At 46.0% G+C, this 16,661-nt stretch overlaps 1 long non-coding RNA gene across 1 annotated transcript; it reads left to right on the top strand.

Moving 5' to 3' along the window:
* The first annotated feature begins 4,623 nt into the window (after positions 1 to 4,623).
* Positions 4,624 to 16,010, top strand: LOC145659924 (uncharacterized). Its single transcript, XR_014126096.1, has 3 exons — positions 4,624 to 4,835; positions 6,435 to 6,525; positions 15,699 to 16,010. It is a non-coding gene; the product is annotated as an uncharacterized LOC145659924 (long non-coding RNA).
* Positions 16,011 to 16,661: the final 651 nt, after the last annotated feature.

The following is a 16,661-nucleotide window of genomic DNA, read 5'->3' as shown; positions in this document are numbered from 1 at the left end:
GCATCCATATCCACTGGGAATCTGGCTGCATTATGGCCCACATGCCTAAAATCTAACCAGTAACCAACCGACACTGGTGGCTGAAAGTCAGAAATGGCCCAGAGTTCAAAATTATTTGCTATCTAAAACCAGATAATCCAGTCAGTTAATTTCTGTGGTGGTACTTAAAAAAAACTATAGCACAGATCATATTAAATAATAATGTGAATATTATTTAAAAAAAGAAAAACACATATTGTGGTTTATGAATGTAGGTGTCCATCCTTCAGCTTTTGCAACTGATTAAAAGTGTTTTCTTTTTTTCTGATTGAGACTTTAGTTTGGGCCATTTTGAACACTGTCTTTTATGATTGGTTTAGGTGCTATATTGCTTAACAAAAACATAGCAGTTTTCAAGGACACCTCAACTCTGGGTTAAATATGGACTAAGAGAAAAGCCATCAAGCTGGATCTGCCTTTCTGTAGGCTCAGGCAAGAACATATCACTTCAGAACCACTGTACCCAAAAAAAACTGGAAAACGTTGTACAGTTGTGTCTCATTGTATATTATAGTTTCTTTCTCTTGTACTGATCCCTCAGTAGTATCCTTTACCTAAAAAACCTTTGGGCTATACCACTAATCTGTGGCCCTCCATTGTTTGCCAATAACAATGATTATTAGCATCTCAAAAGAGCTTGCCTGCACAAGGTCTCATGTAAAACAATTTGACGAGCTAGCAGCAGCAATTAGCAGCCGCTCCGTAATCTCCCCACGAAAAACTCCCATTTGGATCATTGAATTAATTAAATTAATTGTATGATTTTCTCTTGCTTAGCATTTAGCATGGTGATGTAGCGGAGGGACAGTTCTCCCCCACCCCCATCTCCCCAGAACAGCAGCCGGAACAAGCCAAGAGAGAGCGCTCAGCTAATTTGCTGCACGACACAGAACAGAAATGAGATTCTTCTTCTGTGTTCAGTGATTCGGTGTAATCTCTGAGGGGTTGTAGTCACTGAGGCTGGCAGCCATGGCAGAGTGGGGATGGTGATGGTGGGGAGGGTCAGACGTTGCCTCCAGGAGCCATTGGGAGGTGCAAAATAAAATGCCATGAGAGGAATTGACAGAGGAAGTCGCTATGTGGCAGGAGTCCTTGGGGGAGGCTTATGCACACGATGGCCGAATAAATTGTCTCTGCTTTAGTGGAGTGCAACATTCCTTACACATGTTTCAGGGGTCACTCGCCTTCTCTGAGGCCCTGTTGGCTGCTTGCAGGGACAGAAGCATTATTGGAACTGTCGTGCTACACAGGTTTAAAAGAGTGATATAGTCTATAACATTAAAAGTCTTCAGAGTTAAGAATAGTCCCAAAGCATGTCTGTTTATCTGTGTGTGTGTGTGTGTGTGTGTGTGTGTGTGTGTGTGTGTGTGTGTGTGTGTGTGTGTGTGTGCGCGCGCGTGTGTGCGCGCGCGTGTGTGTGCGTGTGTGTTTGTGTGCATGCGTGTTGGTGTATGTATCAGTGAATACACCCTGTAGGCTTGTTTTGTTAACATATAATAAAAACTGCTTAGTGAGCAGGGTTAGAATATTGTATATATTTCTTCAGCATGGCAGTCATTAAAGCATGCAGCTGCAGGCATTACCCAACCAGTTTGCCATACGTTGGGATGAAATGCAACGTAGGTGATCACTGTATATCACTATCTATTCCTTTTCTGTTTTTTCCACTCTTTCAGTTTTTGTCACACACTGACCTTGGTGAGGGTGTGTCTAGTCTAGTTTCCTGTGCTGTTTATTTGCGTGCACGTGAGCTGTTTTTCGTGCAGTTCTAGGGTGCGTGGCCCCCTGTGGCTACTCCCTTTCCTCTGCATCTCCATGCATCGATTTGTGTCTAGGGACTGCGCCATAAATCCACTGATTCCGACAAGGAAGCAAATTGCACTCAGCCACCCCTGCACATTGCTTGGTAATCTTAAATCAATGGGCCAAATATTACTGCCGCTGAGAACAGGCTTCTAGCCTGGGCACCTGAGCATCGTCCATGTGATATTGTGTGTATCGCACTTGCACTGACATTAAATTTTGCATATATGTGCATCTGCACGTATACACGCGTGTAGTGTATGCAAAGGGTGTGGATGATAGGCAATTTGACATTCCACCTGGAATTTACAGCATTCCTCCTAAGCAAGGTTTATGTGAGCTGCCATGCGTGCATGCAGGCGACGCCCATTCCCCCAGGGGACCTCAGCTCCGCCGCCTGCCGGCTGCGTGTTGGCCCTTGGGGATCGCTGCCACTCTTGCTGCGGCGCTTGGAGCCACACTCTGCCAGCGAGTCACCTGCTGAAGGCAGACAGGCTCGGAAAGATGGGGAGTGCAGGCAGATTATCCCTCCCCAGTCCCCCTCCTGTCCTGAGAGAACATGGTGCCTCCATCCTGGTCTAACTGGAGCCTGTATTACAGCATAGTATAATCTGGCCCAACTCTGTCCCAGAAGGATCAGTTGACCTGCTGTGATGCTTTATGCAGGGGGTGAGGGGTGGGTGGGGTGTTAATCTGCATCTCTAATCCCACCATGCAGTGTCACACCAACCTTTCTCTTATACAAATGTCAGGATGACATTAGGTCAGCATTCCCCTGGCTGCACAAAATGATATTCAACAAGGGCAAAAGTTCTGGTTTCAAGAAAAAATGAGGCCTTTAAGGAAAGATGGGAGCTGAAAGCCAAATATGACATTTTAAGCAAATTTTGAACAAAATTCATACATTTCTCAAGCTTGTAAGAGTATTTGGGGTAGATTTAATGTATGTATTTTTAAGTGGCTAGGTATTGATTCGGATCATTTTTGTCAGTGGCAGTTTTTTACATTTCAATAAATTTTGCTAGATTTTCATGTGTACTTTTTTGTAGTAATGGGAGTTGAAGAATCACATATTGATTCTAACGATTCTCTAAGAGGTCACTCTGCCCTCCACACCTTAAGAGGCTGCTTCCTGCTCCAGAAGCATAATGAGCTAATTCATCTGAGTCCAGTTTCCATTATGACGTGCTTTGTGTGCTTGTGTCAGTGTGCTACCAGGCCGTGACAAACTCAGTGCCCCCACTCTCTCGCATTCTCTCTCCATCTATCCATCTCTGCTTCCCTCCCCATACATCTTGTTTTCACCTCACATCGCCTTCCCTTCCTCTCCTACACAACACAGTGATCTCAGGACGGAAGCTCAGCTTCCCTCCAACCGAGAGAGGTCCTTTTGTCTGGGGAACAAAGCAGCTCTTCACAAACTCATCTCAACCGCTAGTCCAGTGGCATGGATAGAAAGGGGGACTAAATTTGCTTGGTTTCACTAGGCAGATTGTACACAGTGGTATCAGTACGTTAATAGTTTTCAGACCCCTCAAACCTGGGCTCACTCTGAGGTCAGTGTTGTGACGTTGCCTGAGTTTTGTGAAACCCTTTTGACGTTGGTTTTCTGGTCACAGTGAGTTCCTACAAAAACAGGAGCCTCAGTCCCAGATGCAGACGTCGTCCGTCTGGTGCCTGGATGTCTGGTTTGTGGCATGAAGGAACAAGACGCAATTCTCACCCATCAAGACTGGTTGGGTGTGAGGAATAAGGCCCCTCATCCATCACAGACACGTAGCCGTGGTTGCTCGGGAAAGGGCGGCAAGTTTTTCACGCCACCCCCCTCGATAGTAACTAGCCTGTTTCTCTTTATTTCTTTATTTTTTTACCTCCACTTCTTTCATTTTCACAGGGGCCCTACTAACAGAGCCCCATCTGAGCTCATAGAGAACGTGAGACATTTCGCCGTAGACACCAGGGTGGCGTTGCTTTGCTCGACATCGTTCAGACCTTCCCGACGTACTAAAAAAAATGTGGGGGCAACCTGGCGCCAAGCTGACTCCTCAGCAGAGCTCGGGTTCTCCCGCGGGACTTCTCAGCTCGTCACCAACCATGCCGTCTGCTGGCTCGCCCCTATCTGGAAGGGAAGAGACCCCATTTCCCTTTTACGTTCCCTTCCGGACGCTGCTAGCAGTGTGGCAGGCCAAGCAGCTGCCTGCTTTAGCTGTGCCAGGTTGTATGAGGTGACGGCGCACGCGTGGGGAGACACACACGTGGGAGGTCACACAAGGAGAGCGGAAACGAGGCCCGCCTGCGCAGACCTGGAGCCTCTACAGGCTAATAGAATTCTGTTATGCTAATAACATCCATGCAGCACAGCTACTGTTGGGTGCTAACAGAAACTGAATACCGAAGGCTTGCTCACCACGAGTTGAGCCTCTGTGATGCATTGTCTGCTTTCAAGCTTAATAGTTGTGATTGACTCACATGTAGATGGAGTCATGGGTTCACATTTCCTGCTACAGATTTCAGATATACCACTGTAACCACAGTGCTAGATTAGAAATCTCAGTGTGAGTCAGATGCATAGATCTGGTTTATCTGCACTGCATGTGGCATTTTCTTGACAGCCTTAAAACTGGGCCATAGCATTTCCACACACACACACACACACACACACACACACACACACACACACACACACACACACACAAAGACTTTCCCCGGCTTTCTCTATAAGAGAAAGAGTGCTTTGCGGAGGCAGTGACTCAGTGGTGCTGTACTGTAACAGTGGTCGGGGTGACCGTAGTCCTCCCTCACATCTGGAGTGCAGTTCTCTTTATGGAGCACAAACCCTTCATCTGGGACCAATTTCCCCCTCACACGACAGCTGGCCGGCAGCTTTCATGTGCAGTGAGCCTGCGCTGAGGAATTTGGAGGACCCCGTGCATTTCAAAGGCTACGGATGCCTAATTACAGATGTGGGATGCTGCCACCGCTCACGAGAAAATGTTAGTGGCCTTTCTTTTCTTGTTTTTTTTTTTCTTTTGCGAGCTGCGGCGAGCGTCTGTACTGCGCGACTGGCTAGCCGCCCCTGCTTTTCCGCCCTCAGATTCTGGCAAGCTGAAAACCCATCATTAGGGTGTCAGCGGAACGCACACGCGCGCATGTGTGCTCACACACACATACACAAACGTCCCATTCATTGCGCGCACACACGTTTCCTCACATTCAGACAAAAGGAAGAACAATGAACCGTCTGTATGTGTACCGAGCGGAGCAATGGGGGTTTTCGTTTGTGTACTCCCAGTCGATTTGCCTGTTAACCTTAGCAGCCACCGGAAACTAATGGAAGTGGCAACACTGAAAATGTCATGACTGCTCTGACCGTGACTGATATGTGAGGGTTCTTGCTGTGTATTTTTAGCAAATGCCAGTTGTACTGACAACTGCACATAGCAAAGGCAAAGGGGTTGTGTGCTCTCCCACTCAACTTGGAAGCGAGGGGCAGAGCATGCTGATCTGAGGTCAGTTTTGCAGGTTCCCCAGAAATGATTTTCGATCTGGCGTCGGAAAATGATGGCTGAACAGCAAAGACAGCCAAGGCAAGGCTGAACGAAATCAGATCATAGGCACTCGGCATCTAACCCACTCAAATATGAGGACAATGTTAATATCTGTCACTTAGCCGTCTCTGACATCACACTGGCAGTCTGACCAGGCCACTATATCTCAAGTTCTTATCCCACTTATATCTCAAATAGACACATTCCAAAAACTGTGTATGTGTGCAGCTTTTAATATACCTCTGAGCTTAAAGAGATTGTTGAACTGAAACAAAACTCCCCTTTTTCCTCAGAGAGAGAGAGAGAGAGAGAGAGAGAGAGAGAGAGAGAGAGAAATGAATAGTGAATTGGGCTTTATTTAGCAGTGAAGGTGGGAGTTATTTGGCCAGCTACTAAGCATGTTAAGTGTTGCTCTACTGCCCTGTAGTGCTACTGGAGCAGCACTGTTGGTTATTACTGAATGAGAGAAGAGAGAGGCTATTCTCAGGCTATTTTTGGTTTGAATTACTTATGCTTCTAAAAAATATAACGTTATTATTGCACAAGCTACACCAAACAGTTTTATTACACTCCTGAGAGTAATGAGCAGATTCATCATATATGTATATTTGTGGTTTGTTTTTATTCTGCATACAAATAATCTCACTGCACTTTTGCAATAATTTTCTGCCCTTAAGCATATTTATTGTACATATTTATTATATGTTATTTTTAGAAGGAATTTGTGCAAAACTATATATGAACTATATACCATGTAGTCTATGTATATTTGGACAGACACAACCAATACATTGCAAACTAAATTATACAGCATTTTATGAAATTATAGTCCATCAGCTTTATTTTGAAGGTATAAATGCGTGTTTTTTGATTAACTGTGTAAGAATGTTGGCCTTGTTTTATTTATTTATTTATTTGCTTGGTTGTTTTAAAGAGGACCAAATATAGTTGAACAATTGCCTTCTCAGTTGTTTCTTAGAAAACTTTGTTGCATTGTTAGTTCATGCAAATGAGAACTTACAAACAGTCTTGTTTTCTTTTCAGATATGGCATCTGCAGCCAAAGTCTGCTGTCGTCTCACAACATGAGGGCCAGAAAAGTGTCCCAGCCTGTAAAGTAGGACATTCTGGAAATGGTGCGTCAAAACCAACTTTGCTAATTTGCTAAGAATCAAGTATGCAAATGATTGCCTAATTCATTAATTAGACATATAAACTGCAAAAAGATGATTCTTCCCAAATTTCCATGTCTGCTTACGTCAGTGCCTCAGCATTTCTTTAAAAGCCGGAACAGCAAGGTTGCTCATTTTTATGGAGCAATAAACCTGCTAGTGTTAAACTTAAGGACGAAGGAGAACTTGGTCTCCCTGCTTTCCAGATGTTCGATTGGGTCACTCAGTGCATGACAGTTTGAACTTGGCATCCCAACATTGCATCTTGTCTTGATCAATTTTGTTATATCACATAAGATGTATATTATCAATATTTTAATTATACAGGTGAGTTCTTCAAACCAAATCACGATGTGGGCAAAATATATAACCATTGTTTTGAAAACAAAAAAAAATTGAGGCTGATCCCATATATGAAGTATTTAGTTCAGCGCGTGCAGCCTCCATAGTGCAGATTTAGACAGGCACAAGATGCATTATTCCACCCTCCCACCGCCTTAGGTGAAACCACCCATCCCCCCCCTCCTCAATTTCTTTTACAATTTGACCAGTGAATATGCGTCTAGCCATCTTACTCTAGTCCCTTCTACCACACTCATAAATCTTAGAGCCCGTATATTAAACACATCTATAAATTATAGTTAGTGATTTGTTAAATAAATAAATAAATAAATAAAGAGAACTGGTAATCATGAGCCCATTTATCTAAACACACCACTTTATAGCGATCCTGTCCTAGCAAAGATACTATGAGATAATATTACACACTTATGGAACAGCAGAATACATGCTTCAGCTCACTTATCTACTAACCACATGGCCAAATAAAGCAGCAATACCAACTGCATGACACAAACACATTTTAAATATTTACAAATTAGAAACTATTTTGGGTCAGACAAGGAGGGTGACCGGTGCCTCTTACACCCACAAAACTAAATGAACTGTTAAGAAGACAAAATGCAAAGCGATATGTTTGGTTTATGTTCAATTCACTATGGGACATTAGCAACAAAGGCATAAAGAGCAGTGGAAAAAAACATTTGCAAAATAAGATATTTCTATATCGAGATACTTCAATAGCCGACGAGAACTCCTTTCTCTTAAATCTGCTTCACTGAATATACTACACTCCTGAGAAGCTCAATAAGACACATTTCAGGCCCCCTGTGCTCTTCTACTGAAAGGTTTGGAAGAAAGTACAGAGACTCGTAATGACTATATGAGTACAGAGATTAGCTTTAACCCTAAATGAACCTTATTAGCAGACAAATCCTTACTGCTGGCAAGGTCTTGTAGAGAGATGAGATGAAGATATAAGATGACCCAGAGTGACCCATAGAAGAGTCGTGCAAGGAGGATGGTGTGGAGAATAAAGGCACTGCTCACGGTCCTCGTCTATGAAACAGAGTGGAGGTAGCGGCAGCTGTAGGTGTACCTGACCGCTAATAGAACTGGATCGCTTGTGTTTATGGATATTGTCCTTGTCAACAGAACCAGCTGGATGAGTTCTGATGTGTACAGAAGCGTTTTAAATGCTCAAACTCAGGTTAGTGTGGTGTTGGATGGCTCTTCACTTTGCAGCAGGACAGTGACTCAAGATCATTCTGAAGGAACCATTTCAAAGCCAAGAGGCAGAATGCCGAGTTGATCACCTCAGCTTGATCCCTTTTACACATCCATTTCATTTACCAGAGATGAGACTGATGGCAAGAAACCCTGAAATGAAGCAGAAACTGAAAATGGTTAATGGCTGCAATACAGACCTAGCAAATACATTAGCAGGGAAGATAGCCAGCATCTGTGCATGTCTGAGGTTCGTCTGAGGTTCGCAGACTCTAGGCAGGTACAGACTAAACAGACTAAACAGGTACAGACTAAACAGTATAGACTAAAGTACTAAACAATCATTTTTATAAGATTGTCCCACTGCTTTTAGTCTTCTAAAAATTTGGGAATACAGTAGTTTCCAAATACAAAGAACTGACCTCAAAAAGGATTGGTAGTCTAAAATACATCTGTAGAATCGGTCCTCTAATAAACTGGCAATTCAGTGTATAGTTATAGTGTATCATAGAAGTGAATCAGGGGTATACTACAGATACAGTGGGCCAGGTTAATAAAACGTGATGCTAGCTGTGCTACACCACACAAAATGTGCAAAACAGTATTTAATTCCTATTCCTAAAGTCAGTGTGGCAATAATTAATATATGTTGTATCTTATAGTATTGTATCTTAGCAGTCATGTGGCCTATGTACAGCCTCTGTGGTGCATTGCTGAGCTGCGTGCAGTAAGTGTGTACTCAGTGACACAGGAGCACAGACCCGTGTGTGTGTATGTGTGTGCGTACTGCACACTTCAGCACTCTAGCCCAGAACCAATAGTGAGTAACGAACAGTGCAGCAGTAGGAGAGAGAATGTTACAGCAGCAATACCGTGTTCAGTATTCAGTAGCAGCCTCAGAACCTCAACGAGTGATCAAGGCATTATGTTGTAGACATCAGCACGTGTGTGTGTGTGTGTGTGTGTGAGTAAGCTGTAAATGCTACTGCTGCACCGTGACTGGGCTGGGTTGGGCTGGGCTGGACCAGCCGCGGTGCTGAACGGCTGCCAGCATGACCCCATTTCACCCAGACTCACACTGCAGTCGGCGCGGCAGAAGAGCCCAGCAAATCACAGCACCGCTTTATTAATGTAACACAACCCTGCTGCTCTCACACTCTCGCTTCATGTCTGCATCACACACACGCGCGCACACACACAAACACACCTTCGCGCACGTTCACCCACATTCACTCTCTCACAACCTCACAAACACATACACTCATGCACACATGCTAAAAATGCACCCTCACTCCCTCGCACACAGGCACACTCTCACATGCACTGGAGAGGCCACGGCTCTAGAGAAGGAGGGGGAGGGGCCCGACTGCCGCAATGCACACTCCATCGGTCGGACACATCTGGCCTACCAGACACTTTCAATCAAGCCAGAGGGTGCTGGGTTCATTTCGGCTCCACGCCTCTTTTTCTTCCCGCCAGGATCAGAATTTCTTCCACAACGGGCCTGACATCGCGCTGGCCGCGTTCGTGGTGTCTGCTGCGCTGCATTCCCACGCTGCCCCCGAGTCTCGCACATTCTCCATCAGGCCGTGGGACTCGGGGTGCTGTGTGTGTGGGTGTGTACGTTGCTGGTGTCAGTGCCAGGTTGCACCCATCTGCATGTGTGTGTCTTCATGGGGGAGTGCATGGACGAGCACTGTTCTGGAGGGCCTTATCTTATCAAAACTGCCTGCAGCTGAGTTATATGATATAAGAGACCTGGAGTGTGTGTGTGTGTGTCTGTGTGCGTCTGTGTGTGTGTGTGTGTGTGTGTGTGTGTGTGTGTGTGTGTGTGTGTGTTGCATCCACGGTGAAGAGCGGATGTGAAGTACTGTATTGAACGTGCTCCCTGTGTGGCTGCAGGACGGGGCTCTGCTCTGCTCATCACAAAAAGGAACTCATTGACCTGAACGTGGAGCCGCGCCCTCCACCAAGGCTGCTCACGCAGGCCCCCTGCTGGATCCCCCGAACACTGCAGCCCTCGCCACCCTCCTGGTCCCTGAGGACAGCACACAGAGGCACAGTGTGTGAACAGGTCCTCCCTTCTCCTGGCAAAACAAACAGTGTGTTTTTCCCCATGGCCTGGGATACATGTGAACAATTCCGATCTGTAAGAGACTCGAATATGTCGCTTGTTTTCCTCCAATGGCCTCCTTCATGGATGAACAGAGCAAAGCCTTTCCCATTCAGCACTGGGCAGAGAAATGAGCTGTTTCAGGCCCTGAGTGACGCAATCGGTGTTAGTGTGATGTGTGTCATTCAGATCACTGACAGTTTCACTTTGTCTAATCTTTTTAAAATGTGAGCTGGCAGGATGCAGGGCAGAGGAAACTAATATCTGCTCCGTCGGTTCCGCCTGCAGGCTCGTGTTCCGAGGGGAATACGGTGGGCCAGCGGACTGCCCGTGAGGAGCTAGTCTTGCCGATAGCTGCTGCAAATGAATTTGGCCTCAAATGACCCCATGGTGGTTACAGGATTACGTGCAGGGGCATTTAGCGTGTCCCCAGTTTTTGTTTTTCAGTACCATGTGGCACCAGTGCAGCTGCTTTTTAAATGTGTCTGCCCACATGCAGGACTTTGGGTTAACAATGAGAAAAGGGAAAAGTAGGAAAGTATATACAGCCATTGCGTTCTTTACTCCTTGTCTCTGTACTTCTGTCAAGTACAACATGCATGCAGCTGCGTACATTCCCAACATGGTTCATTCTTTTCTTACCCTTAAGGACTTTGCTCAGTGTGTGTGTGTGTGTTATCTACAGAATATGCCCCTAAGCCCTAAGGAGTGTCCCATAAATCAATGAACACTGCAGGTGTACTCAGATGTTAGGCATGTAAGTGTGTCCTCCATGGAAGACAGATGGGATGGTGGTACCTGCCAGTCTGGTGATCCCTAAGACCCTGCTCTCATACACTACTGCCACTCTTATCAGACCTGGAGCAGCACTGGACGTTCCTCAGACGGCTGAGATGCTGTCTGATCCTCTATATTTAACAAACAGCAACTATACACTCTGCATGACTCTGGTGATCTGAACAGACTATGCAGGTCTGCTCAAGTCACACTCCTGTATGGAAAGCAGCTGAGGGAGTCTCTCCTTCTCTCTCTCTCTCTCTCTCTCTCTCTCTCTCTGTGTGTGTGTGTGTGTGTGTGTGTGTGTGTGTGTGTGTGTGTGTGTGTGTGTGTGTGTGTGTGTGGAGCCTGTTGTGCCCTACAGGATTTTGGAAACATGTTATGTAACCTTGTTAATAATGGACTTTTTGTGTCCATGTGGTGATTGGCAAGCTCCAAACACACCTACCAGATACACAGACACACACACAGGGCACAACACAACACAGACACTTCGCTGTATCATACTACCAAAAACAAGGCATTGTCAGACACTGGAGCAGGGGTCGCCATGGCAACCTGCTTACTCCACCGAGACAGCGTTCCTCCAGAATTCCAAACACAGCAGCAGTCTGTCATTCCAAAACTGGGAAACACCTGCCATTCATTTGCATACACAGAGAGAGAGAGAGAGAGAGAGAGAGAGAGAGAGAGAGAGAGAGAGAGAGAGAGAGACACTCACACACACAAATACACACATTTGTGATTTCCCCCAAACATCTGAAACACAAAAATCTACACTCATTTTAAATGACCTGATGTATCACTGTACATTCCTTAACTGTCTCATATCTGTGCACTCAGTTACTCCACAGCAGTTTTAATCAGTAATCCCTCCAACAGCCATGCTTGCTGGAAGACTCCAGCTCATACTATGACCTCTGGGAGTGCTCGTTGACATTTGCTGGCCTCACTGTGCTCATCGTTTTCTCTTTTCCTGTAAGTGAGGCTGCCACTCTCCAGTCAGCCATGTTCTTGGAAACGCTGCCGCTTTAGTTCATTACTGCACCCTGCTGGACTTCCCACGCTGGCCGCACTCAGCCCCTGCTGTGCACCGCTTACTGGAACTGTCACAGCCAGCTAGTGGCCAAGCTTTCTGCGCTAGCAGCTTGGTTCTGCAAATCTCTCTCTCTCTCTCTCTCTCTCTCTCTCTCTCTCTCTCTCTCTAGCTCTCTCTCTCTCTCTCTCTCTCTCTCTCTCTCTCTCTCTAGCTCTCTCTCTCTCTATCTCTCTCTCTCTCTCTCTCTCTCTAGCTCTCTCTCTCTCTCTCTCTCTCTCTCTCTCTCTCTATCTATCTATCTCAATTTCTCACTCTATGAATCAGCTCTGATGTTATTGCAGATGTGCGTCAGTGTCTTTATTTTCTTCCCTACCTCATCGTCACTCTCATGACGGAGGGGTGGGGAGGTGAGGAGGAGGGGAGGGTCACCATGAAGATCTCCATGACTCAACGAATCAGACAGGAGGGTGGCAGAGAGAGGAGGTTAAAGCACTGCGTTAGGAGGAGAGGAGAAGAAAAAAAGAGAAGACAAAAACATGCTGGGAAGGTGGAGGCTGCGAACTAGAGGGATCTGAAACGTAGCGCTGAACCAGACAGCGCTCGTGCGGTGAAGGGGGAGGGGTTCCCAAAGAGCTGGAGAGTCCTGCTGTTTTATGTGCCGCACTCCCTCATCATGTGTGTGTGTGTGTATGTGTGTGCACACTTGTGTGTGTGCTGGAGACACAGAGAGCGAGAGAGAGAGAGAGAGAGAGAACATTTTCCATACCCCCTGAATTTCCTGCAGATATGCTCTGCGCATGTTAAAGAGAAGGTACTGTCTCTCTCTTTCTGTCTCTCTTTCTATCCCTTTCATTCTTGCTTTTTTGCTCTCTCTTTCTCTCAGCTAAAGCAACGTGGAAAGAAGAAAAGCAGAATTTGGCGGAGAGTGAGATGGCGAGGTGAGGGGCGGGGCAAGCCTGCAGTGTTGCACGCTGAATAATTCATGGTCTGTCTAAATGTGCACCCTCAAACAGAGAGAGAGGGAGAGGGAGAGAGAGAGAGAGAGAAGGAGGGAGGGAGAGAGAGAGAAGGAGAGTTAGGGAGTGATTTAGGGAGTTGGATTGTGGCAGTGTTGATCCTTTATACCTTCACAGTCACATTCTGTCTTCACACACACACTAACACAGACATCCCCCCCCCCCACACACACACAAACAAACATTCAGCTTGTTGTTGTCAGTTGTCCTCCAGGTCGATCAGCATCGGCCGCATATACACGAGGTCTATTTTTCTGTGTGGAAAGTAAAGGCCAGAAGAAGAGGTAGGGATTTGTGTTTAATCATATGTGTATTTAAGCGCCGCCTCTACTGTCTAGGGCCACGCCCTTTCACCTCAGGCCCCCGAGGAGGAGGCGTGTTGGAAACATCCATTACCAGTTCAGCCGTTATTAGCACAGTCCGATGGCTTGATGGAATATGAAATACCACAGCATGTGGGAACGGAATGGCTGAGCAGTACTAGAAGGCCTTGGGCGAATCTTTTGCACTGCAGTGATCGGGAGAGCCTGGCTCTGGATGAGAGTGAAACCTGTGCCAACTAAACATGGCTCCTCAGTTAAAGAGATGTGACACTCACCCGATAACCTCCTCCCTCTCGTCTTCCTGCTTGTTTTCTCACCTCAGTAAAGTACCAGAAGGGTTCGCCTTGTTGCGGGTGAGTGTGTTTTAAGTGATGTGCCACGCACGGTGAGATGCTGCATGTGTGTTCCGCGTGATGCCGGTGTCCCAGGGGAGCTTTTAATAAGCTCTTAGGCATAGTGGTGTCTGCCGCATGGTAGGAGCTGCAGAAAGTGAAACACGGAGTAAGAGAGCAAGAGGTTGTTTGAGATGGAGCGAGCAAGAGAGAGTGAGAGAGCGACAGGGAGAGAGAGAGAAGGTGAGAGACAGAATGAGAGTGACAAGGAGAATGAGAGAAAGATAGCGAGAGAGAGAGAGAGAGAGAGAGAGAGAGAGAGAGAGAGAGCTCCTCTTCCCAGCTGACTCACAAGGCTCGTGGGTCTCGGGACTTTCTGTAGCGCCTGCAGCACAGCAGGGATGAGAGGCCTCGAGGAGGTTGCCACGGTGATATTCCCTGGGAGTTCTGGTCCTGCTTCAACTCCAAGCATCCCAACCAAGAAAGGGCATGTTTCCCTTCCCTTCCTCTCACTCACAGATACACACACGCACACACACAGGCCAAATCACAGCTGACCAAATAGGGCACTGGAGAGATAAGTCCCCCTATCATCTCCCTCCCACTTCCTCCATCACCAAAACAACAGATGGGACTAATCACACATCTGTGTAAAATGACACATTCCTTCCTTCTTTGTGATAAAAGGAGGTAAGAGGTCAAGAAAATTAACGCACATGTTAAAGCTCCTCTCCCTAATACGTTCACACCCTTGGGAAATAGACGTGCTTCTCCTCGCGGGTTTGAGTTCTTATACCATGCAGATGTGCTGTTTAACCTCATTATCTTCCAACATGAGAATCTCTCTCTCTCCCACCCTCCCTCCCTCTCACTCTCTTTCTTTTTTCTTTTTCTAAACTTAGGCTATAATCTCTATACCTATAGTCTTCTAAAATTATAATAATATAATCCAGTGGTTCCCGTCTGGGTTCCTGGTCTTGGAGGAGCCCTGACTGGTGTTTTTCTTACTCTTACTCTCCCATTTAAAACTCCTGCAGGGCTTGTTCATTATCTGATGCAGGATTAGGACATGCTGACATAATCTAGTGCAGTCCATGTGTGTTTGGATAGCAACATAGATTTTGCTTTTTTGGCTTTGAAAAACCATTTCCATAAACAGCATTTTGGTCATGTAGTTGGAATGTTTACATACTTCATTACTCCATCGCTACTACCTTGTCTCCTGCAAAACAATGTTTTGACCAACCAAAATAATTTTCTAAATCAGGTTGGCATACAGGGCCCATGTTGAAAATCGGCATGTTGGAGAGCTCTATTCTGAGAATATATCATGCAAGAGCCCACTCACATGACTAAGTATTCAAGTGATAACTGACAAGGGAGGTTTTGAACATGTTTTCAGGATGTTTTGAGCGTTGGTTTTTTTTTTTGCCAGCTCTAATTCAAGCACACACAAGAGCAACATGTCCTTCTAGCTTGTCATCCTGGTGTTGGCTAATATTAGGGTTCCTTGACATTTCCACAGCCAGGCCCCACCCACACAGCGCAGAGCTCCCAGGCCCCGCCCACGCGGCACAGCGCTCCCAAGTTCGATGGCGAAAAACAATCCACAGTCAACATCTGAGGGTTGCCATGGAAACTAATCCAAGCTCTCACATTGAGCACTCAGGTCCTGCCGGGTTGCTCTGAGCTGACCAGACACACCCGTGTGTTCATGCACACACATGCACACACACACGCACAAACACATACATACATACATACATACACACCCTTCCAAAGACTACAATGTTTTCCTACCATGTTTTTTCACTGGTTATAGCAAGTTACCATAGAGTACTATATAAATGTATGTTCTTGTGACTAAATTCCTGCAGTTTATTAGCTAATACTGGCTACATTGAGCAAATGTGTTCTGTTTGGTCTGGCTCTTGTTCATCTTTGCATTACCTTTTCTGCTTTGCCTTTCAGACAGTCTGCTCTGGGTGGTGTTTCTTCTGGGGTGTACACCATCACTGAACTCTTCTGTTCCTTACACAACCTGACATGACCTCAGTTTAACCCAGAAGGGCAATCTCAACATGTAACACTGTTGTCTTACATTTTGGGCTGAAGGCTCTAATCTACGAAGATTATATCCTTCAATCTATGAAGCGCCTTCCTTACTGAAATACTGCACGACTCTATTAGTCTATAAATCACAGGGCTGCTCTTACAACAGCAGGTGGAGGAGGGGAGGGAAATTACAAGGGGTGGGGTGGGGGGGTGGAGTAGTTACTCCACCTGTCCAATCCTTCTGCCCTTTCCTCCTGGAGAGCGGATCATCTCTTCCAATGCCTTCAGCTTCGAGCAGACAAGCTACGCTCTGCTGCGCTCCATTTTGGCGGCGGAAGCTCGAGAGCGTACAGGTCGACCCAATAAGGGGATCCGGCCATGAGGGAGGTGCTGCATTATGCATGAGGTTATAGTGCAGTGAACGCGGCAGGGGAGGCGGTAACCCACACGTGACTGACAGCCTGGGGCACAGCCAGCACGGATCTGTCAGGCCATCCAAATGTTTATGTGTCTGACTGTCAGGTTGAGTATTGGTCAGTCTTCCTTGCTTCTAGCTTGGCCATCTGAGCTGTGGTCAGCCTGTGTGCTTGCTATCGAGAGGATGGAAGCAGAGGGGTGTGATTGACATTTGACAAATTATAAATGAGAACACAAATATATTTCAGCCATATGCTGTCCTGTCTGTATTTATTAACATGTTTTATGATTTATTAAAATTTGGTTTAATATCTGTGTCTGATCTCTTTTTGCCATTAGATAGATCTCATTAAGAGCTTTAGTTTGATATATATAACTGTTCAACCAAAATGGCACTTAATGCCTCCTAATTCTAAGCCTTCGTTATATGCTTTTGTCACAACACCTGGGTCTGATCACTGC

The sequence above is a fragment of the Electrophorus electricus genome, chromosome 11, assembly GCF_041902795.1.
Source record: "Electrophorus electricus isolate QZ-2024a chromosome 11, ASM4190279v1, whole genome shotgun sequence".
In the NCBI taxonomy this organism is placed as follows: Eukaryota; Metazoa; Chordata; class Actinopteri; order Gymnotiformes; family Gymnotidae; genus Electrophorus; species Electrophorus electricus.
This window is presented reverse-complemented; position numbering and strand designations above follow the sequence as displayed.